Below are 27774 nucleotides of genomic sequence, written 5' to 3' on the forward strand. Positions count from 1 at the left end.
AAAAAAATACACACACACACACTAAATGAAAACATTAAATACTTGCATAATGAAATTTTCACTCTACCTACTATCTGGGACAGCTTGTCTACTACTATACAAACTATCTCGAATAAATGTGAGAGTAAGTGATATTTTTATCAATGAGAGCTCTGATTAAATCATCGTTTAAGATGTTCACTACAACATATTTCTAAGTGTTTAATGCTGATTATTAATCAATGAATAAGCATTTTAATAAACATTTTATTTATTAACAAGCACCCAGGAGAAAAATAGTTGAAATTTTTGTCTTAGGAACTTCCATAAAACTGAAGATCACATAGAGGCTCCAAGATTTCTCTTGCTTACTCACACTCAGTTCATTTATTTCCCTTGTAAAACTAATATGACATAGTGGATTACTTTTCCAATTTGAAAACTCTCCTCTTCATTTCCCTAAGACTTTACATAACATATTGAGTTGAAAAGTATATTCTTTTTTTCTGGGGTATTTATGGGCCCTAAGTACACAGATTTCAACCAAGAGTACCCTCCAGTTAATGACATAATATCATATCATTATCAGGGCAGATATGGGCTCCCAAATGTTTTGGCGTACATTTCTCTTATGTATTATTTCCAGTCCCAACCCTACAGCCACCAAAGATATTTAAAACATGTATTAAAGTTAGCCTTCAAAACTTCCTGCCATTGTTAAACTCTTACATAGCCATAAAAACATGTGAAATTTTATTTGGGGAAAGAATTTGTACCCAGTTAAAAGACAAATTATTATGCAAGCTATCATTTCCAAATGAGATCTGAGTTCATAAAGAGGTAGAAAACTTAGTAGTTTGAATAGTTATTATGTATACTATTAGTTTGTGGGCTTTTCCTTTTCAATCTGTCTCTCTGTCTAGTATGTTTTTAGTTCCTGTCATTGGGAGCAATGATTTAATGTAGGATTTTACCAGATAAGAAGGAATTCAGTCATGAATTAAGCACATCAGTAAGTGTCTTCTGTTTGGAACTGCACAGAAGAGAAAACTGAATAAAGAAGATTTTCAGACTTGAACTTTACTAAACATCTCATTTCTACATGATGAGTAATTCCATTTGTGTGCTTTAATATATTTATGAAAAAATAATTTAAAATTCTGTATTCGTCTTTTCAGATTTGAGGCCTTTTTGAACTGCTGATAATGAGTGAGGAATATAAAATTATAGATTGCTCATTGGATAACCTATTCAAATGTGCTAGGTGAGACAATTGGGTAGGTGTAAAGCAAGATGGAACAAAAAGGGACTATTTGATCAAAATACAATATAACTGTGCAATTAACTTAATAGATGCCGTAATATGCCGTAAAGATCCATTTTCGAGAGTTTATTGTATAACAGCAAACAGGCATTCCTCGTAAGCCAGAACAGCCGAACACATCACTGATCCCAGACAAATGTGTAGGAGTTGTATAACCCGAGAAGCGATTAAATATAAGAAGTGAAGGATCTTCTGATTTCCTGTTTGTCCTCTGGGAAGAAGAGGGATAAGTCATCTCTCTAGTTTCCAATAGGTTTGGCTTTTCAGCCTAATTGCTTAAAAGAAATATGTGTATAATTCCTTAAAACACTCACACACACACTCTCTTGGGAAAGACAGAAAGGAAAACTCTTCTAACCTCCTAAGCACGCTTAGTTCTTCCATAAAGGAGGTGATACCAGTCTAACTGTCATCAATAGAACTACAATTACAAATGGCTAGTCTTAGAGTACAAGTAAAAGTCAAGAGTAGGTATATGCCTTTAGCACTTTCTTCACAGAACATAAGAAAAAATAAGAGCCGGGTCCTGCCTCACCTAGGAGAGCCCCAGACAGTCTCTCTTTCTTGTCCTCTGTGATGATAAATTTTGTATCGACTTGGTTAAACTATAGTTCCCTGCTATTCAAACACTAAGCTAGGTGTTACTGTGAAGGTATTTTGATTAAAGCGTGTAATCAGCTGACTTTAAGTAAGGGATATTATCCTAGATTATCTGGGTAGGCCTAATTCAATCAGTTGAGAGCCCTTAAGAGTAGCGTTGAGGCTTCTCTAGAGTAAAAGAAATTTTGCATGTGGACAGCAGCTCCAGCCTGCCTGATGTATTTCAGATTCGCTTCGCCAGCCCCACAATCATGTAAACCTATTCCTTGTAATAAATCGGTGTGTGTGTGTATATATAGATATCTTCAATCATCCCTAATCATCCTTTCAAGCCCTATAACTAAAAAGTAGTAGGATTTGGGGATAAGGTTAGAAGAGGCCCTACTTAAGACTTAAGGTAAAGTCACGAGCTCCAGCCCAATTTTCCAGAGAGCTCTGAATTGAGATAACAGTCTACTATCTGATAATCAAGAAATACTATATTCCTTGTTTACCACCCTTCTTCATAACTCTTTCAAGAAACTCTAAGATTAGGGTAAACTGGCCAGAATCTTGGCATTTCTGGATCTAGTCCCTATTCCATGTCATCTTAGTACATGTGTCAAAACCGCACTCAAATCTGAATAACACACACACACACACAGACACACACACAACTATATATCACTTATGCCTCCCTCTGAGTTTACCTGCAGCGACACTAGACAGTTCCCTGAACACAGACAACTTCCTCCGTGAAGCGCTGTGTCTCTGACATTATCTAAGAGCTTCATTCAGTGCCGTGGGAGCCTGCTCAACCCTGTGCTTGGCGACCTCTGACGTATGGGGACTTAAGGCCCTCAATAGCCCTCTCAATCAAGGGGGAATGAAAGTCACAACATAGCTATGTCAGGTTTTGCATTCCAACGTGAAAAACAATTCTCGGGTCTCTTCTACATGTTCCCTCGGAGGATGTGCAGTCAGAAATATTTCTGATTTGAATTTATTGTATGGATGAAAGAAGGTCCCGCCCCCTTCAATAGTCCATTAAAAATGCCTGTTTGTTTTGCTGTTATGAACATTTTTCTCAAAAGAATGCATTTAAGAAGTGTTTTTTAGGAGTTGGAGGAAGGCTTTTCACCTCATGGCAACAGAGTACCATGGATGAGGATCATATGTCTCTTGTAAAGTAAAAAAAGGGCAATTTGGGAAGAGAAGGTGAGCGAAAAAAATACTCAACATTTCTGGGTTCTTTTCATGCAGTAGAGAGAAAAATATAAGAATCTCTTAGTCAAAGTTTCAATATAAGAAAACTAGCATTAACAGACTCATATTGTAAAGAACCACAAGAAATTAGTCTCCCAGTATGCAAGACCACATTCAAGTACTAGATTCATCAATTACTGGACATTTAATGTTAATAAAATCACATAATATTCCTGAGCCTCAGGTTATTATCTGGTAAATGGGGATAATAACATTCAACTTACAGGGCTGTGGTGAAGACTAAAATAATTTATGTAAAAATGTTATAAACTTTAAAAATTTATGCAAATGTTAGAAATTATTATAAAAGATCCATCTCAAACATGCAAGAAAATAATAATTTGTTTTAAAAATTACCATAATGCAAAAAGACGGAAGTTCTAAATCCAGCATTTAATTAACCTGCATTAATCCAGTTTAATTAACACAGCATTTCTAAGAAGGCAGACATGCTACAGCACTGTTAATGGCAAGTGTACCCTATAAATGCCATTGTTTGGTTATAACTTTGCCTATTCAACTTGGCATTACACTTCTGTAATCATACAAATACATTCGAAAGCTAAGAGGTCATAGAGAACATATTCAACAGAAAGATAAAAGCAGAGAATGAACTGCGCATGAAACAGAAAATAATCTATTTGAACAAAGAAACAATATTTGGCCTTTATGTGGAAATGATTCCATGTCCAGAGGATCATTTGTCTTAAAAAATATATAGCTGCAGTTTGTTTCCTTTTATTGGACTTTATACACTAGTAAACAAATAAGCCAAAGAAGTCATGTCAGGGTATGGGGGTCATAAGTAGGAAACACCTAAACTAAAGCAAAACAACAGCAGAAAAACAACAAAACAATCAGATTGATTTTCTCTTTCTAGAGGCCTGAAAACGTACCTGGTTTACCCAGAGAGAATCCTCTTCACATTCTGATTAAAGTCAGTAAGAGTCCTTCGGCTGACAATCTTGTCTAATTTTAAAACTATCATATCAAATGATAACTACCAATATTACACAGCATGAAAATGAAGGTCAAATGCTATAGTCTGAATATTAAATGAGGTTCAGAATATATCTAGCTTTCAACAGGGTAAATTTTGCTATTGTAAAGAAATTAACTCTAAAAATGTACTCCTAGAGCACGCCACAGGCTGCACTTTCTTTTCTGGTGTTCAGTAATAGTGACCATCCTGTCATCTTTGGGTTTCTTTCCTCCTAACTTACAATGCCATGGGGCTCAGTATGCGACAGTTTATCATTATAAAGTCAATCCTACATTGACTACCTTCTCCTTCATCCCCCAAAATCAAGCAAAGAATTTCCAAGAAAAGTTCAAAACTTTTATTTTTATTTATTTTTTCCTAGGCACAATGGTAGGATGCAGAAGTGAGACTAGAGAGAATACAGGAATACAATTATAATTATATCTCCTTTAACCTACATTTCTCTACAGGATTCCTCCTGGAGATGGGTTATAAAACTTTTATTAATAAAATTTTCTAATGTTGGTATTATGCACGTGCCACCAAAAAAAAGAAATCTAGAGTTTTCCTACTAAAATGTCCCACTCCAGAACACTGCTCATATGAAGCCTAAGAAGATCATTTTTGAATGTCAATACAACAGTGTTCTGGACTATCATACAGTTTTACCCTCTTCATCAGCCTTATGCTGATTGTTGGAAAGACTGATGACCCTGCTCCCAAATACTTATCCCTATCAATCATCCGGTATTTGTAATTCTATCATTAATGATAATCTGTTTGTATATTGTTGTTGTGGACGTTCCTGATTAGAATGCAGACGAACAGAGAGGAATCATAGTAAATCATTGTTTGCCATTAACACCTATTTGTAAGCTACTTTATCAGTTTAGGGAGCAGTGCCTTACTAAACTGGGACACCCCAATTTTGGTGGGAAAGCAAATGGGTTAGGATCTGGTGAAGACTTGTTCAAGGAGACATAGTTGTGAGATTTGGGTGATCAAAGAACTTTGGACAATTAGATATATGAGGACAACTGAAGAAGAAAACAGAGCCAGAAAATACACTACTTCATAGCTCTGTTCCAGATTATCCTTTGATCTAACTGTACCGCCACCATCTGATATAAGCAACTTTCTGGAAGCTCCAATATTATTGAATATTGACTCTGAAAGGGTCTTAGCAATCGTGATCAAACACTCTCCCTCAGGGAAGATGTAAAACATTGTCTTCAACATTGTCTTCCCTCCCATGACCAAGGTAACTGAGACTGAGCAGTTACCTTGGTCATGGGAGGGAAGGAATAGAAGCAATTTGAACTGTTTGTTCAAGGGTCCGTGTGTCCAGCTCACAAGGGAAGCTAAAGTAATCCTCCTCTAATAGACAAGCCGAAGTCAACAAAGGGTAAGAGAAAGCCCAGAACCCAGGCTTCCGAAATCTGAGGCCAGTGCTCCTTCACAGGCACCATACTTCTCAGGTTTCCCTACTTATCCAACAGCAATCTCCCTATAAATTCAAACTAAGGTGGGAATGAAGAAAAGAGAAGTCCGCCAAATGACTTCTGTAGGCATGATGGTGCTTATCAGAGGCCCCACTCAACAGAAATTACCAAATTCTTTCCAACTATTTCTAAACACCATGGTGTGTTTTAGATTTACGATACTGAAATAAAAATAGTTGTAATAAGCTTGGTGATTCCCAATACCACCTGGCTCATAAATCAGTATAATAAGGAGACCTAGGTTAAACCATCATCGTAAGGCACCAGCACACTCTAAAAGCTTCATTCCTTTGCAGAGTATTTACTACACTTTTAGAAAAGGTCACAGCTTTGATGAAAAATGGAATTATACAGCCAGAAGAAAGTACGATAAGGCCCTTAATTTACCCCCCACACTCACAGTGGAGTTCATCCAAGATGGGATTATCTATTGCCTATCATCCATGTCCTTTCTAAAAAAAGAGCCTCATAAAATGAGCTCAAAGAAGTTCTTTTATATGACAGCACTTTTAAAAGTACTAAAGCATTGTACAGATGTAAGGGATTATCATTCTTTATATTAAGGATAAAGAGAGTTCAAAACGTCCATCAGAAAAAAAGGCCACAATGTTTCTTTCACATTATCTTCTAGCAGATCTTTCTCATGACCACTCTAAATCTCTCCCAATGCTATTTAATCCATTTTCCCCTTATGTCTGCTTATACGAATAGAAATAGAAAATAGAATCATAGGACATTAGATGTGAAAAATATATCTCCTAATTCATCCCTCTGATTTCATAAATGAGGATACTAAGAACAGTTGGGGCCATAACCGTAAATGCCTACAAAGGCTGGACAGGTAACATAAATAAGGAAATCCTTTGAGTAAGAAAAACTTTCTCCGGTCTCAGAAAACCAACAGTGCAAGCAGAATAAATAGGAGCTTTAGAGGAAGAGGCAATGGAGGATGGGAGAACTGTGAAACTTGGAGAGTGCCAGTCCACCTGAAACTAATTATGATCATGTAGGCATGTAGGCCCATTGCCAGCTGATTTATCAAAAAAAAAAAAAGCAAGAAAGAAAGAAAAAGAAAACCTGAAATCCAAATCTTTGCATGAAAATATTCTGACTTTTAAAATTGATGCATTTTTTTAACACTGAAAAATAAATAAATAAAACATCTGTAGGCCTATTCCCGTCTACGCCCTGCTAGTTCATGACCTCTCCTCTTGGCCACGTGATTTCTAACCTCCTTCATTTTCTGTTTAAGAGCATGTACAAGAACAACGTAAGACCTCTCAGCGGCCATTCCTACCTGTTCAGAGGCCTGAGTCATGGGAGCTGCCGTCCAGTCCTCAATGGCGAGCTGAGCGCGCGTCTTCAGTAGGGCACTGCCTAAAGGCCCCGACTGCACTGGCAAGCCTTCAGACCCGACTGCAACCTCGGGTTGGGCAGCCGTAAATTCAGGAGCTGGAGCAATCCATTCACCTGAGGCTCCTCCCAGGCCAAAGCTTTTTCTGCAGTGGCCTGCACGTCCTTTCTGATCTCAGGATCTCTGTGGAAGCAGAGATCAGGTGTGACCTCTTGCGGATGCTCGCAGATGACCCCACCTATGCGCAGAACTCCAGCAGTCAGCGTGAGCTGAGCTCCCTCATTGTTGCACCAGATGGCTATGTCCATGTAGGATGGAGGAGAGTCTGTGTTACAGAGTGATGGCAGGGAGATTAACATAGGTTACCGCCACGAGAGGCTGGCAGTCAGCCCTGGGATCAGTAACGCGGGAATGCAGCCTCTGTCAGCTAGGTTTTCAAGGGCAACAATGGCAAGAGCCACCAGCAGAAGCTTCTCTCAGGTCCTCTTCAGACTTATGATGTAGACACCATCACTTTTACTTTTGCAGATGAATCGTTCAGTTTGGAAGTCAAGATTGTGTCACCCACGTGGATTCTTACTGCAAGGAATTTGAGGACACCCTCCTCCTCCATCTGCAGGACATCAAGTGCTCCAGACAACGTGAAAATTTCTCTTTAAATAGGATGGGAACCCAGAACAATGCTCTTTGGACCCCTCTCTGGGAAGCCCAGAAAGGCTGCCACCTTGTGAAGTAAATTTTGTCCTTTGTGTTCACAATATGACCAGTCAGCACATGAGCTTGTATTTGTATTTGTCTTGTGCTCTTCTAAACTTCACTTAAAATTGACCCTGGGAGGTTGCTCTTTGGGGATCTGAAATTAAGAATAGAAATTGCAATAACACAATAGCAGGAAATAAACTCAAGAGGAAAAGGTGTCTATGATGCTGACTTCTTTAAGAACCTGAGCATCAGAATCACCTAAGGTTTTTCACATATGAAGGATCACATTTTAAATCATGGATCAGATATCTCTTTCCTAGGCAGAATACACCAATTAGTTTTCCTTTTCTTATTCGTTATTGTGTTTCCACCTTTATGTTGTTTGGCATATTCTCCTATGAGTCCTTTCAACTTCTCTAAGTTTGCCAAAACCCATACTTGACAAAATACTGGATTGTTGCTAACTCAACAGAGTGACTACTACCAGGCACCACTTCCTCCTAGAAGGAAATAATATGCTTGCTTAAATCAAATATTGATGGGAGAACAAATATTAGCAGTGCCTTTTTAGCTTTGGCACTGGATTAGGATAGAGTTTAGCCTATTAAATGGACTTCGATGCTTTGTCCCCTACTGCAAAGGTGCTTCCACTCTCAGAAAACAGAAATTCGAAGAAAACACATTCTCTGCATAGAAATAAAAACAATGTTCTAATATTAAAGAGAAAACACAGTGATAGAGTCAGGAAGCAGCTCAGAGAAGCCATTACCATGCTTATTGCCATTCGAAGGCACAATGATTGAAGTTATTGTCTTAATGTAAGATTACTAAATAATGCATCCCATAAAGGAAAGACCGTATTGGCCATAAAATGTATGTAGCAGCAACAGGATTCATACTTATTTAATGACACTTTAGAATCGGATGGTAATTAAAATGAAGTAGGAATTTTTAAAATGCAAGAGAAATTCAAACACAACGGTGTATAAATTGAAACATTGTTTCTCAAGCACATAAAGAAGTAAGTTTCACTTGTTTTTTTTGTTTTTTTTTTTTTTTTTTTTTGGTTTGTTTGGGTTTTTTTCCTTTTTTGGCCCATTGGGAACAGCACAATCTTGACTCAGTATTTCCACTTCTAATTGCTAGGAGGGTTCATTATCAGCTGTCTAAAGTGCAATACATCAACCTTGCAAAGCTGAGTTACAAAAGACATTCGCACATCTGATGGGCTGCTGTGCTAAATACATCTTAATTTGTGCTGCATCTGCTGTTTTCTAATTTGTTTGTCATGCTGTGAATGCTGCAGACTTTGTTAGAACAGCTCTTGATTTTTTTTTTTCTTTAAAAATGCATCAATTCTTCATTTAAAAAAATGGCTGTCTTCCATCATTGTTCATCTGTGTCTTGGAATGCCATTAACTCAATTCTGTTATGCATAGATATGTATGAAAAAACCCTGTACATTTGAATATGTACATCTATTATATTAGAAAAAATGCACATATATGCATGTATGTGCATCAAGCCAAATAGTTTAATCACAAAAAGCAAATCAAACTTTCTTCAGTAGTTACTGGATGCACAAAGTGACAAACAAACGCCAGTCTCAAAATTCTGACATGGAAAAAAGTATTTCAGGTCACAGGGGTCTGGTTTGGATTCCCTTTCTATGAAGAGGATGTGCGTAAAGGTGGTGCTTTCAGTTCAGATCCAACTAAGCCGCGGTTCAAATGGCAGACAAACATATGCAATTCAGTATGATCCAGAATAAACCAGGATCACATTAGGGAAGTTTAAATTCTATTTGGGAAAGAAAGCAAATACCACTGTCTCAGGCCCATATCTCCCTCAATCTTTTCACAATGTTCAAGGTAAAGGAAGGGCCCGCTTCCTGGGCAGCGACTCTGCAGTCACACAAGGCCTCATGCTCAGAAGAGCTGAGTTTGGTTTAATGCTTTGCTATCACTATTTAGATATATTTAATAATTTATGAACACGGGGCCCTGCATCCTCATTTTGCACTGGATCCCACAAATCATGTAACTGGTCTTGGGTGCAGGATGTGTTGTAGGAACACTGGTGGAACAGCTGATGGATTTACCCTGTAGTATTTCAAGCTGTCAGACCTTTTATCTTTAAGATCACAAAACTTTATCTCTTGAAATGAAGAATAAAGGAAAGATAAAAGGAAAACGTGCAGAGAGAGGAAAGACGAGAAGGAAAACCAAATAGTATTTACTTTGTATTCATATAGTTTTATAGGGCATGAGGGATGTAAGGCAGCCATTTCTAGGTGAAATTTATTATATCTGAGCACAGAGCTTCTTTGAATGAAACTGATTAAAAGAAAATGCCTCTGTCATCGATTTCAGTACCGCTAGCCAAAGTGGCACTCAATGTCAATCTATAATCTTTAAAACAATTAAGCTAAAAACAAATCTTTTTTTTTTTTTGACAATCCTCACCATCCCCTTCCCTTACATATATACAAACATAATTCAAGTTATTTCAGGAAACCTAAATAAAAACCAGTAAATACAAAGGAGTTGGAAACTTCAGAGGGCTATCTGTAGCCCTTTTCCTGTCACAGGCCACTTATTTGGAGTGAGACTGTGAACTGAGCGGCACTTGGAGACTGGCACAGGGGCTGGTATCCTCTGTGTCTCCCTGGAGATGGGGATTCAAAGAGGCCAGCCTGCTCTCTGACTTCTGCTGGATGCACACTCTTCCAAGAGGGAGACATGGGCCCAGTTACATAATGCCAATCAGTCTTCTGTGTCAAGTTTTCCCCAAAACATGCAGAAGCAACGAGCAAGGCAGGCATTTATGACTGCTGGAGTCATAGACAAATCAGGGCTTCCGTAAAGGAGTGTGTTGAATCAATAAGGCATACTGTTCGACCAGGACTGAGAAAAACACCTCATAAAGTAACAGCATTTGTAAAGGTTAATCAATTCAGCTAATTGTAAATGCTCTCAATTGTCAGTCCCTAAGCAGTCCCTTCTCTTTGTAGCTAGTAATTCACTGTAGGATGCAGCAGCTCTAAAGCAGGAAGCGGAGAAAGCGGGCAAAGCAGTCAAATTTCTCATTACTCTCTCCATGTTGTGCTCTGTCGGTGTCTGTAAATGTCAATACATTTACCACAGGGAGAGAGCCTTTTTTCCCTACTAGCACTACTTGCCTCCTTCATTACATACAAAACAAAGTAAAGAGCCTAATTATCTTGGTCTAGGCAGATGGAAAGGAAATGAGGGTATTGATTTTGGCGGGCAATATCTTAAGGCAATGTATATGACTAATAAGCTGGGCAGTTAAAAGGATGGTATTTCATTGACAACTGTAAGAAAAACACATCTTATTTACTGTCCAGAATTGACTCAGAGGAAGAAACTCCTTCTGTCCTTCCCTCCCCACTGTATCCATATCCCCAGTAAGAACAAAATCATTGGGGAGAGTTTTTTTAGATGAGTGCCTGTGGAGACGTGAGACATAGAAATGCATCCTGTGAGGCAGAAAACAATGAGCTAATTCTACCCTGAAATTATAACCAGACTCTGGTAGTGAGGCAAACCACTGATTTTCATGAAACCAGACAACTCCTATCTTTCCATGAGGCTTCATGGTCAGAGTAGCTCCATACTTCCAGGCCACTAGTAGGTGTTCTGCTGGGGACGCAGATGCAATTTGTTTTAGCAATGGCAGAAAATGGTGATACTAGACGAATGATAAATTGTCCTAAGTAAAGTACCTCTCTTTTTAAGATTTTACATACATCTTTTCTGTTCTTTACTTTGTATATGTATATGGTACTACATTTCAGAAAGTCTTACTTCCCTATAGTTACAGAGATTAATCTTCTGTAGTTAGAAAATATAGGATGATACTGTTATTTTCAAAGAATATTCATATAAGCCAAAATGGAGATGAGAAGAACTATTTCTAATGTTTTTGGGCACAGTTATATTTGTAGCAATGTGTATAATAATAACTAACATTCGTCCATTTATTATACCTTAGAATCTAGTGATGTACATGATTTCCCATATTGAAACATGAACTGCTGAAACGCAGTTAATTTTCCTTTATTTCATCTTCAATTTAATCAAATGTAAATGTCTTTTCCTTAGAAGTAAGGTTGCGAGTACAAAGAATCACAATATGTTCAAAATCCCAAACCTTCAACCACTTGACAAAAAAAAAAAAAATCCTTATCTTTTATGTATTTCTATTTATTGTTATTAATCAAAGACTCTGTAACATTCCAGTTAAATATATGAGAGGACACAGTCCTCTCATATATTTAAATATATGACACAGTCCCTGTCAAGCAGTTGGGTAGTTCAGATACACTGGGTAGTGCAGTCAGACAAATCAAGTGACTCCGTCGAAGCATTCTGTCACAGTGACCTGAACAGCACCAAAAATAAGCTGGAGGAGACATGGAAAACAGGTTGTTGGCAGCTGGCACAACACAAGATATTTTATCCCCCCAATATGTAGAATAATGCCGGATTTGTTTAGGGTGGTAGCCTGTTTAAAGTCAAATTAACTGGTGCATTGTAATAATAATGGTGTACAGATAGAAAACAAAATCTAAGTGCTTCTCTACAGTAACAGAACCAATGGTTTATGAAAGGAATTCTCTTATTACTGAAAGTAATTTCTTATCATTCATGAATACAATTTAAAACATTCCTGTTTACTATTGAAAAATGAGAAATTAGTCAGGAATGTCCAAAAGATACCTGACTGAGCCCCCTTCAACAATAAACTCTTTCTCGCCCACCCAGCCCCTCCTTTCCACTCTCCCCTTTCTCTCTCTCTCTCCCTTTTCCCACTCCTTTTCCCTCTCTCTCCCCCCTCTTCTTTTTTCTCTTTTTTCTAAGATGTATCTCCTTCATCTAACAATGCCATTTTCCCATAATTTCAAGAGAAATTTTCTGACATCTTTGAAAATGCCAAGAATCTAAAGCGAAGTCCTCTACATGCAATTTTTCACCTTAAATTAAGTGAAATACCTGTTAGAGTTTCAGGAACTGTAGCCTCTGGGAAGCAGTGAGCAAAGTTAACAAAATAACCCCCCATAAGACTCTATTACCTCATTTCATTTACGGGTTGTTTCTGAGCATTCGTTACCTTCATCCTCATATATATTCCTTTGGAGCCTCACCCTTTTATACCTAGTGTAATTTTCTTTCCAGAGGATAAATTTTTACATCAGTTTAATAATTTCTTGAAGTTATACTGGAGTATTGCTCAACTCGCTTCTAAATTAAAGCACTTATTAAAAAACTTTGAAGCACTCTCTCACAATTTTAAATCACTGTGCACATAGCAATTTAAAATTATGGGAGCAGTTTTATAAGCACTTGAATTTGGAGGTGATCAGAGACCTGAAAATGTGCAATATAGAGTAATTTAAAATTATTAGAGTACTTCGCATTTTTTATAAGCTCTTCAGCTGGGAAGTGATCGGATTCTAACATCTGAGCTTATGCAGTGCAAAGTAAAGTACTCCTCAGCCTGAGAGATTCACTCTATTAAATCAAACTACTTTAATAATTTTAAAGTGATGTACAGTGAGCATGCTCAGACCTCCAAATTCACGTTTAAATTAAAAATATTTTTCACTTCCAACATACAAAGACACTCATATGATAAAGCAATAATTTACCTTTTCAATTTTAGGCATCCAACTGCCCTCTCTCTTTTAGAGTAGTTTTCCCTTGATAAGAACATACACCAGATTATTAAAAATATTCAATTTTTTATTACAAAATTAAAAGCATAATGCTATGAAAATTCAACAATCTAGTTATATTTGAAAATATTTCCATTTTAAAGTAAACTATAGTATATTATGTTTGGGACATAACACTTTTACACTTAAAACAATGACAAACTAATATCTTGAAAGGGTTTTTAAACTTAAAAAGCTAATTGCCTTATGTAAACATAACACCTAACCCACTGAAACATATGGATGAGTCTTCACAATAGGGCAGCTGTCTTGCAATTTGAGAAAAGCCATGCAGATCCTAACATGACTTCCGAAGAATACTGCCGACCTGAATGGAAGGATGTTGTTCCAATAACATTCTCGCAAACTACTCTTGAGTTCAAAGAAAGGAAAACATAACAGAAACATGATGCCCACTATGCTAAATGTTCATTGGGCACACGGGGCTCTCAGATCATTCAAACAGGTTTACATGATTGTTTTATTCTTGGAAAATCCTACTTATACTTTCTAGAAGGCAGACTTCTAGTCTGGATTAATTATTTCTATTAATAAGCAAGATTATTAACCTGTTGAAAGGGATTCTGATCTCATGTAGAATGATTCAATTTCTATTATGTTTAAATGTAGTTACTGAGACACCATTGGTATTTTACATCAAGGATTAGTGATTTAAAACCTGATTGGGATAGTTTTCTCACCCCATTTAACCATAAAGACAACTCAAATAAATAGGTAGACATCTATGAAACAATTTTGAAAGCTAAAAATAGTGTTTTCTTTTTACTTTCAAATGCTGAGTTTCCCTTTTCCCCTTTTCCCTTCCCTTCTCTTTTTTTTTCTCTCTCCCCCCCTCCTCTCCCGGAGGTCCTATTCGTTTGAATTCTAACTGCAGTCGAACTGGATCTACTGGAAGATAATCACCTAGTATCTCCTACAAGAGAATCGATCCTAACCAATGTGTTTATAATCCACAAATGAACCCGGACTGGTTCCCAGTAGCGATCTGCCACCAGGGGAAAGTAGGCTTTAGCTATTTGTTATCAGGGAACAAGCTACAAAATATATATATACTGTCTATTTAAGAGTCCTTCTGTCTGTGACAAAAACATCCAGAGCCACTTCATCTTACAGTACAGATGCTGCCTGAAAATGAAAGTCTCCTGGTGGCGGGGCAGAGGTGGAGGTGAGACGATGGTAATAACATCTTTAAAAAGTGTTCTCTCAGAACAAGCTCCTTCACTGAGAGATATGCCAAGGACATCCTTAAATTAAAGAAGTGAACTTATTTTAAGGGTTGTTGCAGTGACTTTTTAACTTAATTTCAAAGGCCAGGCACTGAACACTAAAGATAAAATTGGGAAATATGGCTCTACAGCCTTTTAAAGGAAGAAAATGGGATTCTGGAATCTGGATTATAATCCAATTATAAATTCACTGAGGCAGGGTGTACATATTGCCCAAACTTTCCATAGAGAAATACACGGATGCAATAAACACCCAATGACTCGGTGATTATGACAATAATGAACTCAGCAGATTTTTTATATTAAAATATTCACGTGTATACTGAAATCATGGATATTACCTCTATGAAAATGTTTCTGAACTTAACCTATAATATAGGTGCTAGCCTAACAAGTATATTAAAAACTTTCAGAAGTTATAGAATACTCACTTCTATACAAAAGTGTTTTTAATTCAATGGAATTTGCATTTTTCTTTGTGTTATGCCCAAACTTCCTTGGTTTTATGTTACTTTGAGAAAAAAAAAAATGTCCTAGAAGAAGACTAAAAGAAAGCTGTCCTGGAAATAGAAATTTATAGTATTTAGATGGTCTGTAGGCATTTAGTGGTATCGATTATTTGGCTATAATGTCAAAAGAGTATATAACTACCCAAGAAATTCAGTAGTGACAATGTAAAATCTTTTGTATATCCTTGTGTGCAAAATAAAATTGTCTTTCAAAAAACTAAAAATATCTCAATAACTAATCATTTACCATAAGTTATAAACAGATGGTGAATTAGTGTGTGCCTGAATTGAGGGAGAAATTCAGGTATAAATGGTAGAAAATATCACAAGGGTGTATCTAAGGGTTCGTATATGTTGGAGAGAGGAAGTAGCTAAAGGAACTGTCAAGAGTTTTTTTTCTGTAGTATGTGAGTTGACAGGAAGCCTCTAAACAAAATTTTTGCTACAGTGAGTAGGTAAAAATAAGTCAGGCAATTATGATACAATGAATTTGAAAATCAATGTGGATATTTCAAACTAAGTGGTATTCGATAGAAAGGAAAAATGTACTTGTAAGATTAATATAAAGAAAGAAACTTAAATGAAAATGTAATACTCGTAAACACTTGGACTGTGTAAACATAATGAAACACGACATGTCCGGGACATTTGTCAATGGTAGTGCCCCGGTTCTCTCCCAGTATTTCACTGTAGTAATCACTGCTTTTAGGATCCCTATATAAAAGGTAAAAGAAGCCATACTGGATGATGCCAATCTCTGCATGAGTCTCCTGTTGACTTTAGGACTGAAACCAGGGGGATAATACTCAAAACCCCTCTGCACATACACTATAAAGACCAATGTGTATTTCCCAGATAAAATTTTTAATTCCTTTGTATTTTCCTGCAGCAGTACTTATGCCCACTCACAATAGTGTATTTATTGTTATTTTATCTGAGAGCATTGCTAAATAAAAATTTCATTAGCCGTTTTAAATAAATCTTGGCCTAATGATATAAAATGCCCTTTAATACCTAGTGCCTGCTGCATGAGTTAATCCATTTAAGTGAGAGAACATGTTTTGTCAGACTGTGGGAGTCTGACAATTTTTTGAACCAAATCAAGCCTTTTGAGGATTGAATTCCATTAGCTTCAGGGAGAAAAAAAAAGTGACTTTCTGGTTCAAAGGAAAAATGCTTAGAAGCCATATTTGAAAGTCTCATAAGGGGTCTTACACATCAAATAGCTCTTAGAAAACAACATTCTGATGAGTCAAGTGTAAATTAATTAGAAACATACAGATTGCTTTTCCCTGGCTATCCACATGGGTTTCAAAGTTGAAGAGTGTTTGACGAAATATGTTTAGAGTTTTCATGACCCAAAAGCATAGTAAAGCAGTTCAAGATGTTTCTGTGAAACAAAGATACTTGTTTTCCTGCAGTGATCTCCCCAAACAAATATTAAATAAACTCCTATGAAAAAAACAGGGGGACTCACGCAGGTACTCAATTTCAGTCTGTCAGGTATATCTAAAGAATTTTTCCCTGCAAAGAAGCTAATTAAGTCATTGTAAGTGAATTCAAGCTTTGTAGTACTTCTGAAAGGGAAAACATAAGTGAAACAAGCATTGAGACACACTCACTGTAAATTTATCCTTTAGTTAGAGTTGTAATAGGGCAACAATTATGTATGGAATTCCTTGAGAGCTGAGACTGTAGACCCAGGAATAGCATTTCTATGAAGCTCCCAGATAATATCAGTTTATAAGAATTTGGTCCAAGTAATTTGGTTATATGTCCATCAAGTGCTTACGTCCAATTAATAGGGAACTACATCTGGCCGAAAAAAAAGTTAAAACAAATGAACAATTGTGGAAATGTATGCAGAAAGTAGTTCCCTAATACCATGACTAAAGTACTTTAAACTGTTATCATTAGCAAATATTTATTGCCAATCGGCTGGTTATATGGTGCTGAAAATTAATGCTATTAGAATATCCAGAGTAAATATCTTCAAATCTATCATTAAGAAAAAAAGAATGGAAAAAGAAAAAAATGAGACTTAAAAAGTGTAAAACACTATATTTTATGTTTTTTGCTAAGCGATTTATTTTTCTTAATTATTTTTATAGTTGGCTAAAATAAAATGAGGATGTCCCTTTTACAGAGGTAAAGCATCAAGCCCAACCAGGAAGAGAAGCAACCAAGCTCAGCTACTCCAAACTGCTTAGTTTTTGCCCTAATCTGAAGATTGGTTGGCTCGTATTTTCAATTTATCATAATGAGGTGTTTCATTTAAAATTTTTCTCCCCAGGTCCTTAGAAACTTAGAAATTTCCCCAACTAATAACAAAATGTTGAAGAATTCTGAAGTTGGTTTTATTTTAAAACTATGCTATCACAGCTTCAAATAATTGACAGGGCTGCTCAAGAAAAGAGTCGTCTCTAAGATACCTGAAGTCGTTGGGATAAGCTAGTTCCTTGGAGCCACTTAGATAGAAAAGCCTCCAAAAGATTTTTTAAGTCTACCTTTTGAAGTTGATTTTGGAGTATAATTTCTTCAGTTAACATGTTTGGCTCGCTACACAGGGGAGACTTGGCAGCTCAGATATATTTAAGATGTAATATCAGTTCTGTATTCTGTCAACATTTTCTTCACACATCTATTCTCTTGGCATCTCATTGTTCTCAAGTTCCAGTTTGGGTTGTGGGAGATTTGGAAGAAATAACTAACAATGGATGAATATTTGTTTTTCTGGGTTCTAGAGGCTGTGTGTGTTCAAGTGGATATTTCCATCACACAGTCTTGCCTCAGAGAAACCAATTCAGTGTTACACAGCCAGATATTTTTAAAGAAATATTTATTGATGATAATTGCCCCTCTGCAGGACATATATAAAAGGTTTTGCCATTTGTGATCCAAATTCAGTAGTGCATTGGACTAAAAAAGTTCTCATATTTTCATTTTTCTTTTCATCCTAAATTGTCTTTTTTCTGCTAAAATAATTCCATTGCTCTTGAATATATTTCAAAGTTATATTGACTCTCCAAACCTAAAGGTAAAAAATTAGTGTCACCAGTTCCCAATTTGCTAACTGTCTATCTTTTAAGCATTTAATATTAAGTAGATAGATTTGCAATTCAGAACAATCTTTCCCATAGAAGTCCACAAAATGCATCAGATATTTGCACCAGAGTACAAAAGATACTAATTCAGCTGGCCATACCCATGTGGATTACAAAAAATCCACTCTGTCCTTCAGTTAATGATATAGGATTAACCTCTGCTTGGTGGTACCTGGAACAAGTGGTAAAAGGAAAAAGAAAGCAAGATGGGTACTCATGGGATCTGAAATATGATAATTCCCTATAACTACTTAAGAGATGAATTTTCTCTTAGTCCATACATTCCAAATGATGCCTGTCATAACAGAAGTGTCCTAGAATTTATTCAAATATGTTCCTTTATAAAAGATTTCTGTGGCTAATGACATTGAAGAAACTGTGGACTACACATAGTTAAGCAGGTTCCTGTCCCGTGGGATTTTCAGGATTTTTAACGTGGGACATCCTCTGTGAATTGCCAAGTGTGAGCTGTAATGTGTAAGGTGCCCTTGACTTACGAGATATCAGAACCTTTGATCAGGGCCCTGGATCCCCCCGAAACAACACGTAGGTAAGGTTCTGGTTACTCCCTGTTTAAGTGTCTTCAACTGGGCTTGGGAGGAGGGTAGCAAGAGGATCCCTGTTTACAGAGACCCGGGGTAGTGACTCCTAAATGGTGTCTCTGACATCTCTCTTTATACGTAAATTATTCATATGTTGGGGACTGACAATATCCTCTTTAATTGGGTACTTCCTAATGTGAGGATCTATGAATTAATGTCAAAAAATAATGGAAATAACTATTACAGAATCTGGGCAATACAATTCTGTTGGCTTAAAAGCAAGATTAGATCCATTGCAGAGAATAGTATCAGCTGTGCAGAAGTAGATATTAATATTATTCTAAATATATGGCAGCTACCTAGAGACATGACTAAAACATATCAAAGCAATCAACCTTTCAAGACCAACACTGTTTAAAGAAAAAAATATTTAAATAAAAAGGAAAATAAAGAAAACCTGGTTTATAATAGATCTTTCTATTCATAAGAGGCTTAACATATTTTCTGCTAGACTTTGTAGACTATGTGGCACGGTCACAGAGTGCAATGTCAAGGCCCTGGACTGCAGCAGCCAGGGACATGTTAGGGATGTACATATCAGAAGCCTATAGAGTCGATTATTTCTGCAGAGCAGTGCCATTAGTGCAGCTCATACATCCCTGGAAGTGATTTCCTTTCTGCCAAAAAGTCACTGATTATAAAATCCATCCCTTGCTTCAATGCAACTCTTAAGGAGGCAGCGTGAGAGCTGTTCTTACATCACAGGCAGATGGAGAGGAGGCAAGTCTGGGCATTTTGCAGATTACACAGACCAGAGGAATGCAGAGCGCCACCTGAGAAGATAGCATTTACAAAAAAAAGGGCTGAAATATTTTTGTGTTTTCTACAGCAATTCTGTTCAGAAGAAGCAACTATTCCAACATAGATCAAAACGATCCACAAAGAACCTAAAGAGAACATCAAATGAGCATTATGATGATATAGCTTTAAATAGGACCAGGAAATAAACATTTTCTAAAAAAAAAAAAAACACAATTCTGCCAGTTCTTTAATGAGGAGAGAATTTGAGCATAATCTAAATCAGTGGTTCTCAAACTTTTTTAGTCTGAAGAACACTTCACCTCTTAAAAATGATTAAGGACCCCCCAGATTTTGTTTATGTGGGTTGTGTTTATTGATGTTTACTGTATTTGAAATCAAAAGCAAGATATTTTTCAGATATACATATAAATTTAGTGATAAGAGTGGTACTAAATTTGCAACTCATGATGCTTAATAAAAGACAGCTAAATCCTCTTTTCTGCTTCTGTATTCAATCCCCTGCAACATCATGTGGCCTCTGGAAAATGCAACTATACACTCAGAGAGAAAAGATAAACAAGGTCTTAGTACTATTATGAGAAAAGTATGACCTTGCAGACATCCTGAAAGGGTGACAGAGACCCAAAAGAGTGCTAGAACTGTACTTTAAGGACCAATGAGCTACAAACATTGTATGTCCAAGGTATTTTCAGATATTTACATATATCAATATACTGCATATAGATATAGATTTCTTAGGTTAACTTACTAAGCTGAAGGTAGCTCATACAATAAGTTCAAACATTCAAACTCTCCATTTCTTTCAACTGTATAAAGCTGATAATACACATTGCAAGCCAGAATGGCAATAGAGATAAACAGATCACATACTAAACAGACACCTAACAAGGTGTACTCCTAAATGTTCTATTTTCACATGTGGTACTACTGTGTCCTAATAATGAGGCACATAGAGTGAGCATTATGCTATTTTATAGATGAGGAAAGTGCACAGAGCGAAGGGGAAGTGACTTATCCCAGTACCATAACTAATCCACGACAGAGCTGGGACTGGATCCAGCCCAGTGCTGCTTTGGGCTAATCACTAGGCCAACACACGATGCCAAACACATGGTTGAAAGCGAAAATTATTGCTGGGGTGTTATGTTGCCTGATTTGGTTCTTTATAATTTTTCACTTACTCTGCCAAATAGCTGTTTTGGTAGACATGTGGTTGGAGCTTTGATATTATTTTGCTAACTGTTCTGTTTTAATATTTTGAAAGTGCGTAATTACTCTCTCTGGCCTTAATTTTCCTTACATGTAAAGTTTGGATCAAAATACCAAGAAGTCTCCAGCAACAATGACATCTTTATAACTAATAAAACAAAGCATATCAGAATCTAGACTTTAATACCAAAAAAAAAGAAAAAACAGTCCCCTCAAATTGAACAGATATATAAGGGCATTTGGTTTGCTCCATGATGTAGATGGTACCAGAATTTTTTGGAAGTCAGGGGTCAGGGATGCTTGACATTCTGTAACATCGTGGAGAATACTGCACAAGAAGTTTTTGTCCCCACGTCCCCACATGAGTTTGAAACACCCTGCTGGACAGCCACATAGGTGAAAATCTTGTTTATCATTTTCTGAATCTAGATACTAGCTGTGTTTTACATATAAATGCAAAGTAGTTTGGCAGAGTTTTAATATGCATTGATTTTTCCAAAAATTCAGCTATCATATAAAATAAAGGAAGATCGTACTGTGTTTTGTCTGGAAGTTTACCAAGAATGGCCCACTGATTCAGAAAAATATGTTTTGGTACTAATGTTGCCATAGCAGTCCACAATCATAGCTGACATATTCAGGGTAATTCTACACAGCGGTATAGGTACCCCACTATTTTAACAGACCTTTTAGTACAGAGATAAATAAGCATTTACACACATATTGAAATATTTGACTATAAATTGCTTTCTAATATTTCTCCTTTATATTACAATTAAGATGTTTATATCAATATTTTAACTGGCTATATGTAGGTAGATTATATTATGTGTGTTTTTCATTGAAGGGCAATAAAAAGGCATTCCCCGATTTTTTTTTAAAGTGTTGTATTTGATAAGAACAAGAACCACTGGGTTAATTTTCCCCAGAAATTCCATTTTTTTTCCTTTCTTAAAAATTTACTTTTAGATATTAGATATTTAATATTTAGATTAATAGATATTTCTCAAATCAATCCCTTCTGAAAAGTTATTTATGGTTACTCCCTCTGTTAATAAAACAATGTAAAAACAGCTTGCAATGTATCTGACTGAAGGATTTGATACCTTGGGAGATCTTGGATCAGCTTCAAAAGAAGTCGTAAGAGCTATATTTGATTATGTAACTATGCAGCCTCAAGTTCCTCTATAGTCAAAAACCCACAATGCCTCCTCTACCACTACTAGAACCATCACCAAGTACACACCTGAGAATACACAAAGTTCTCTCTGCTGTGCCTACTAACATATATGAGAAAAGGTATACTTCAACGCAGTATTGATTAAATGAGGGAAGCTACAACCTCTGCTTCTACCCAGTATTTTCCTGAATGTTATTCTTTGCAATGTACACCATAGGTCCAAAAGGGAATAGTCTTTTTAAACATGAATAATCTTTATTTATACTTAAATATCAAAAACAAATACAATGACAAATGTATGTCATTTACCAAAATTAGATAAAAGTAATTGAAAGTTTTTAAATGCCAGTGAAGTTTTAATCAATGTATTCTACACAACAGATAATTATGATGTTTATTTTCCTACCTGTACATAAAGTTTTTCCTTGGCTGCTTTCCTGAGCCACATAATTATGTTAAGATGTATTTTCACATTCTCTGTAATCTGAGATCTTGTTTTTTTAAATTGAAAATAAAATGATTTTTCTTAATTATGTCATTTCTGCTCCCTGGAAGACACTGCCTCTTTTACTTACTGTTTTAAAAACTGCCCAAATCAATACAGATTTCATGGTTGGGTACTAGCCTACTTGATTACATTAGGGGAATATGTACAGTGCTAGGAATAAAGTTTATTTCTCCAGCTCCATTTTTTTCAGTAATGGTTCATTAACAGTATACACCATTAATTTAGAGTAAGTCCTGTCCTAATTATGACAATTGATTTCTTTGTTTAATTTCTCTGTAACCAAATGACACACTTTACAATGAGCCCCAATTTAATATCCCTTAGGGAATTTGGATTACATTACTCTTTTAAAAAGGTTATGTTTTCATGACCTAATCCACTTGATATTTTTCTCTGCAACATGTAAAATATAAAAATATATCTAATTGCATTATTGTAATTTTAGTTATTATGCTTTAGTAAATGATTAATAAGCATTTCTAAAAATAAGAAGAATGCTTCCACACATAAATTTCCCTTTCAACTTGTGTTAACATCCATTTTATAATGAACTACAATGCATAGCATATTTCTAGGTTTAAAGACATTATCTCCATCATTCTCTGTAGCCTAAAAGTGAAAATTTTAAGGTGTCAACAACTACTCTGAATACATTGACCTGGTGCTCACCAGATATCTTTCTCCTTAACTTCCCCAGTTATAAAACAATGATAACATCTTGAAATATATGTTTTCAAAAATATGTATTAATGAAAACCTCAATTGTCAACTAATCCAACTGATTACATCTCTCAATATGCTGTAAAAAATAAACTCTTGTTGACATGAGTATAATCCCTGAATTCAAGTCCTGGCTCTGCCCCTTATAAAGGGGGTCATCTTGACCATGTCATTTCACATTGCTGAGTGTCTATCTCTGCATATGTCAAAAGTATATATATAATATATTCCTCACTCACAGGGCATTTATGAACATCAGATTAAAAAACTAAGATGATTTTCAAAACACAGTAGTAAGATGATGAAGAAAAGAAGTAAATGTATTTCAAAGATTATGATGTGTTTCTGCTCTCTGGAATTCTGAATCTACCAGCATGTACTTCTAAATAACCAATATAGAATGAATCTTAAAGGAATGTTGTAATTTAAACAAAGTCTCATCTGTATGAGCTAAAACAAGAATAAACTGCATGGGCTACCTAACTACAGTAAATCTCAAACAATTCAGTCTCATCCCATTAGCCATGGCCAAAGCAAGGACCTAAACAATAGGTATATCACATCAAATCTATGATTTTTTCAGAACTTCCTCTCTTATTCTTAGTACCTAGAATAATTTATTAGGAATTGGAGGCAAAAGTAGGCCCTGCACATATGAGCATAATACAAGCATTAGTCAAAATCATGGCTTTGATTATTATTCTATAGGCAAATCCCAAACATGAATTTCTAGTCCCAATCTTTATCCAGAGCTCCACATTAGTATTTTTTCCTATGTGTAATGCATCTCAAACTGTATATCCAAAAACAAATACTTCTATTTGCATATAAGTACATTGGTAAGAGTTTTTTGCTTACTTTTCTATATACTTCTTACATGGTTTGTGTGAATTTTCTATAGGAGCATATATCATGATGAAGGTGAAATAAAATAATGAATTTATATATTTCACTAATTCTTAGTAAATGGTCTGGATGCATGCATGAAGATGAAGTGATGCTAAAACTTTACCTAGCTTCTAAATATCAAGCCTTGACAAGGACAATATAATTGTGAATAAACACACTAATACCAGCTACTCACAAATTGTACATCCAATACAACACTTGCATTTGAATAGAAAAAATAAAATGAAATCTACTTTCTAATGACCGATGTGATGAGCTTAACTTCAAATCAACTTCGCCCTCCACTGAGAAGCTCACTGAAAAATACTTGTGCAGCATTTTTGCAAAATCCAAATAGCATCACTAAGAGACAAAGGTTACAAAATGGCATAAGTATGATGTGAGTAATTAATGGATGAGACCATTTTTATTCCCTTCTAAGGGCAGAAAGAGATTCATTTAGCAGTATATAATGACATGACTGATTAGTTCATTTTGATGTTAAAATGAGCAGCTTAAATCTAATCTTCATCCTAACAGGTAACAAGTGTAGTTCTTGAGAAAAGAAGTAACATTTCCTAACAAGCAGCAAAACCAATTAGAGTGGCAGCAGCCTTCTAAGCCAGCTGTGAACAGGGAAAAGAAGAACAGAGAAAATCCATCTCCTACAGTGGTCCAGGCCCTGACCACAGTGGTATAGAATTTCATGTCATTTTTCTGACTTATATATACTCTAACTTTAGATACAAAAATCAACAAACTTACCATTGACTTCTCATATCTTTGAAGCAAAATGAAAACTTACCTGTTTCACTTGAGAAAGGGAGACATCATATTGCTATGCAATTAGCAAAACCTTTTAAACTTATTTTCGGAAAGGAACACATCGATGTTAGATTGTATTCTGGATAGCTGAACCCAAATTGGAGTCAATGTAAAAATATATTAATAAAATACAATATAAAGGCCATAAGCAATATTCTATTTCTTGGATTGGGTGGTGGTTATGAGGGATTATATCTTACAATTATTCACTTTGCTATGTATTTATATTTTATAGACTTTCATATAAAAGGGTTGTATTTCATCATTTTTAAAAGATTATTTCTAAATGTTATAAGCTAAGTAAACAGCAAAATCCCCGTCATTGTTAGTTACTCTGTGGCTACATCTGCCCTATCTCAAAATACAGTTCAGTCAGTTGATCAAGCTGATAGAAGCATTTGTCAAGAAAGCCTTTTGCCATCATGTAAATAAGATATTCATGAAGACAAAATTATGAATTTATGTGTTTAATTAATATTTAGTAAATGGCCTGGAGGCAGGTATGAAAATGCATTCATGCTGAAACGTATCTATTTCCAAAAAAAAAAAAGGCTTGACAAAGACAATATAATTGTAAAACAATTATTAATACCAGTTTACCACAAACAGCAGAAAGTACACCCAGTACAACCCTTTTATTTGAAACAGAGGAAATAAAATGAAATGTCACTTACTAGTGACTGCTATAGCTTACTTAACGCAATCAAATCAGCCTCACGCTACACTAAAGGGAAGCCAACTGCTGTTGGTCATGCAATCTACAGAGCAACTCACTTCTCTTTCAAATTTACATCTGGAGATGTTACTTCAGATGTGATCCTGGTAGATAAAATGTACAAATCTGGTCCTGATTCACATTCCTGGGTCTCAGAGCATGAAATGTTAGTACAATCTATATGTAGGAATACAAGGGTAAACAAAGGCATGTGTCTGTACAGGGATAAGAGAGAGTGCTTACTGTACAAAAGAGCATGCATATTAAAAGTTCTGTGAAACCAAGTAGTATCCAAATATATCCGTATGGTTGTAAATGTAGAAATGAAGATATGGCATCTAATATTGTGTGTAATATTGAAACAGTGGGTTACAAATAAGAATTGGTAATACAGGTTTTAAAAACTTAGTCAGAAGCTTCTAGAAGAAAACATCGGCAACAATTTCTCTGACATTGCTCTTAGTAATATTTTTTCTGATATATCTCCTTGGGCAAGGAAAGAAAAGAAAAAATAAACAAATGGGAGGACATCAAACTAAAAAGGTTTTGCGAAGCAAAGGGAACTATCAACAAAATGGAAAGACAGCCTCCTGAGTGGGAGAAGATATTTACCAAGGATACATCTGATAAGGGGTTAATATCCAAAATTTATAGAGAACTCATGTAACTCAACAACAAAAAAAACAAACAATCCAATTAAAAAATGGGCAAAGGACCTGAACAGGCATTTCTCAGAAGAGGATATACAGATAGTCGATAGACATATGAAAAGGTGCTCAACTTCACTAATGATACAAGAAATACAAATTAAAACCACAATGAGATATCACCTCACACCTGTCAGAATGGCGATCGTCAACAAATCAAAAAACAAGTATTGGAGAGGATGTGCAGAAGAGGGAACCACTGTACACTATTGGTAGGATTGCAAATTGTTACAGCCACTGTGGGAAACAGTATGGACGTTCCTCAAAAATTTTTAAAAAGAACTACCTTATGACCCAGCAATTCCACTTCTAGGTATTTATCCAAAGAAAACCAAAACATTAATTTGAAAAGATATATGTGCCCCTATGTTCACTGCAGCACTATTTACAATAGCCAAGATACTGAAGCAACCTAAGAGTCCATCAATAGACAATTAGATAAAGAAGCTGTGGTACGTATATACAATGGAATATTACTCAGCCAAAAAATAAAATAAAATCTCACCATTTGTAACAACATGGATGGATCCATGCTAAGTGAGAGTATTATGCTAACTGAAATAAGTCCGAGAAAGACAAATACCATCTGGTTTCACTTATATGTGGAATCTAGGGAACAAAATAAATGAACAAACAAAACGAAAAGACTTATAGATACAGAAAACAAATTGGTGATTGCCAGAATGGGGGTGGGAGTGGGTTTGGGGGGCTGGGTGAAAATGGTGAAGGGATTAAGAAGTACAAATAGGTAGTTTCAAAATAGTCATGGGGATGTCAAGTAGAGAATATAGTCAATAATATTGTAATAACTATGCACAACGCCAGAGGGGTACTAGACCAATTGAGATTACTTTGTAAATTATATAAATGTCTAACCACTATGCTGTACAGCTGAAACTAATATAAAATAATATTGAATATAAACTTTAATTGAAAAATAAAAATTAAAAAAAAACCTCAATCTATATTCTTTTCTAACCTATTCTGAAAAATGTCTGAAAGAAACAAGAGTATTAATAAAACACACACACTCACTTGAATTGAAAAACTGGCAGAAGCTAAATTTAGGAAGTAATCTATTTTCTTTTAGGCCACTATCTTTTAGTCCACATCCTATGTTAATTTGGTTATCTGACATTCATAGCCACCAGATTAGAAAAAAAATGTGCAAAGAGCTACACACTTTGGTTGTTGATGAATCAGGCAATGTTATTATTCATTTTGAATAGTTTAGGATATGATTGTTTCATGCATGCTCATCATCTTTTTTATTCTTCTTTCTCATTTCTTTAATTACAGGATCACGAAGAGACTATAGGATGTTACAGGGCACTGGATGAATCAGCAAAATACACATTTACTTATAAACT

General features: G+C 35.7%; 1 pseudogene; it reads right to left on the minus strand.

Moving 5' to 3' along the window:
* Nucleotides 1–6803: 6803 nt before the first annotated feature.
* The window catches only part of LOC111738488, a 47258-nt pseudogene continuing 26287 nt past the window's right edge, over nucleotides 6804–27774 (minus strand).

This window comes from Pteropus vampyrus, unplaced genomic scaffold, assembly GCF_000151845.1.
Source record: "Pteropus vampyrus isolate Shadow unplaced genomic scaffold, Pvam_2.0 Scaffold39, whole genome shotgun sequence".
Classification (NCBI taxonomy): Eukaryota; Metazoa; Chordata; class Mammalia; order Chiroptera; family Pteropodidae; genus Pteropus; species Pteropus vampyrus.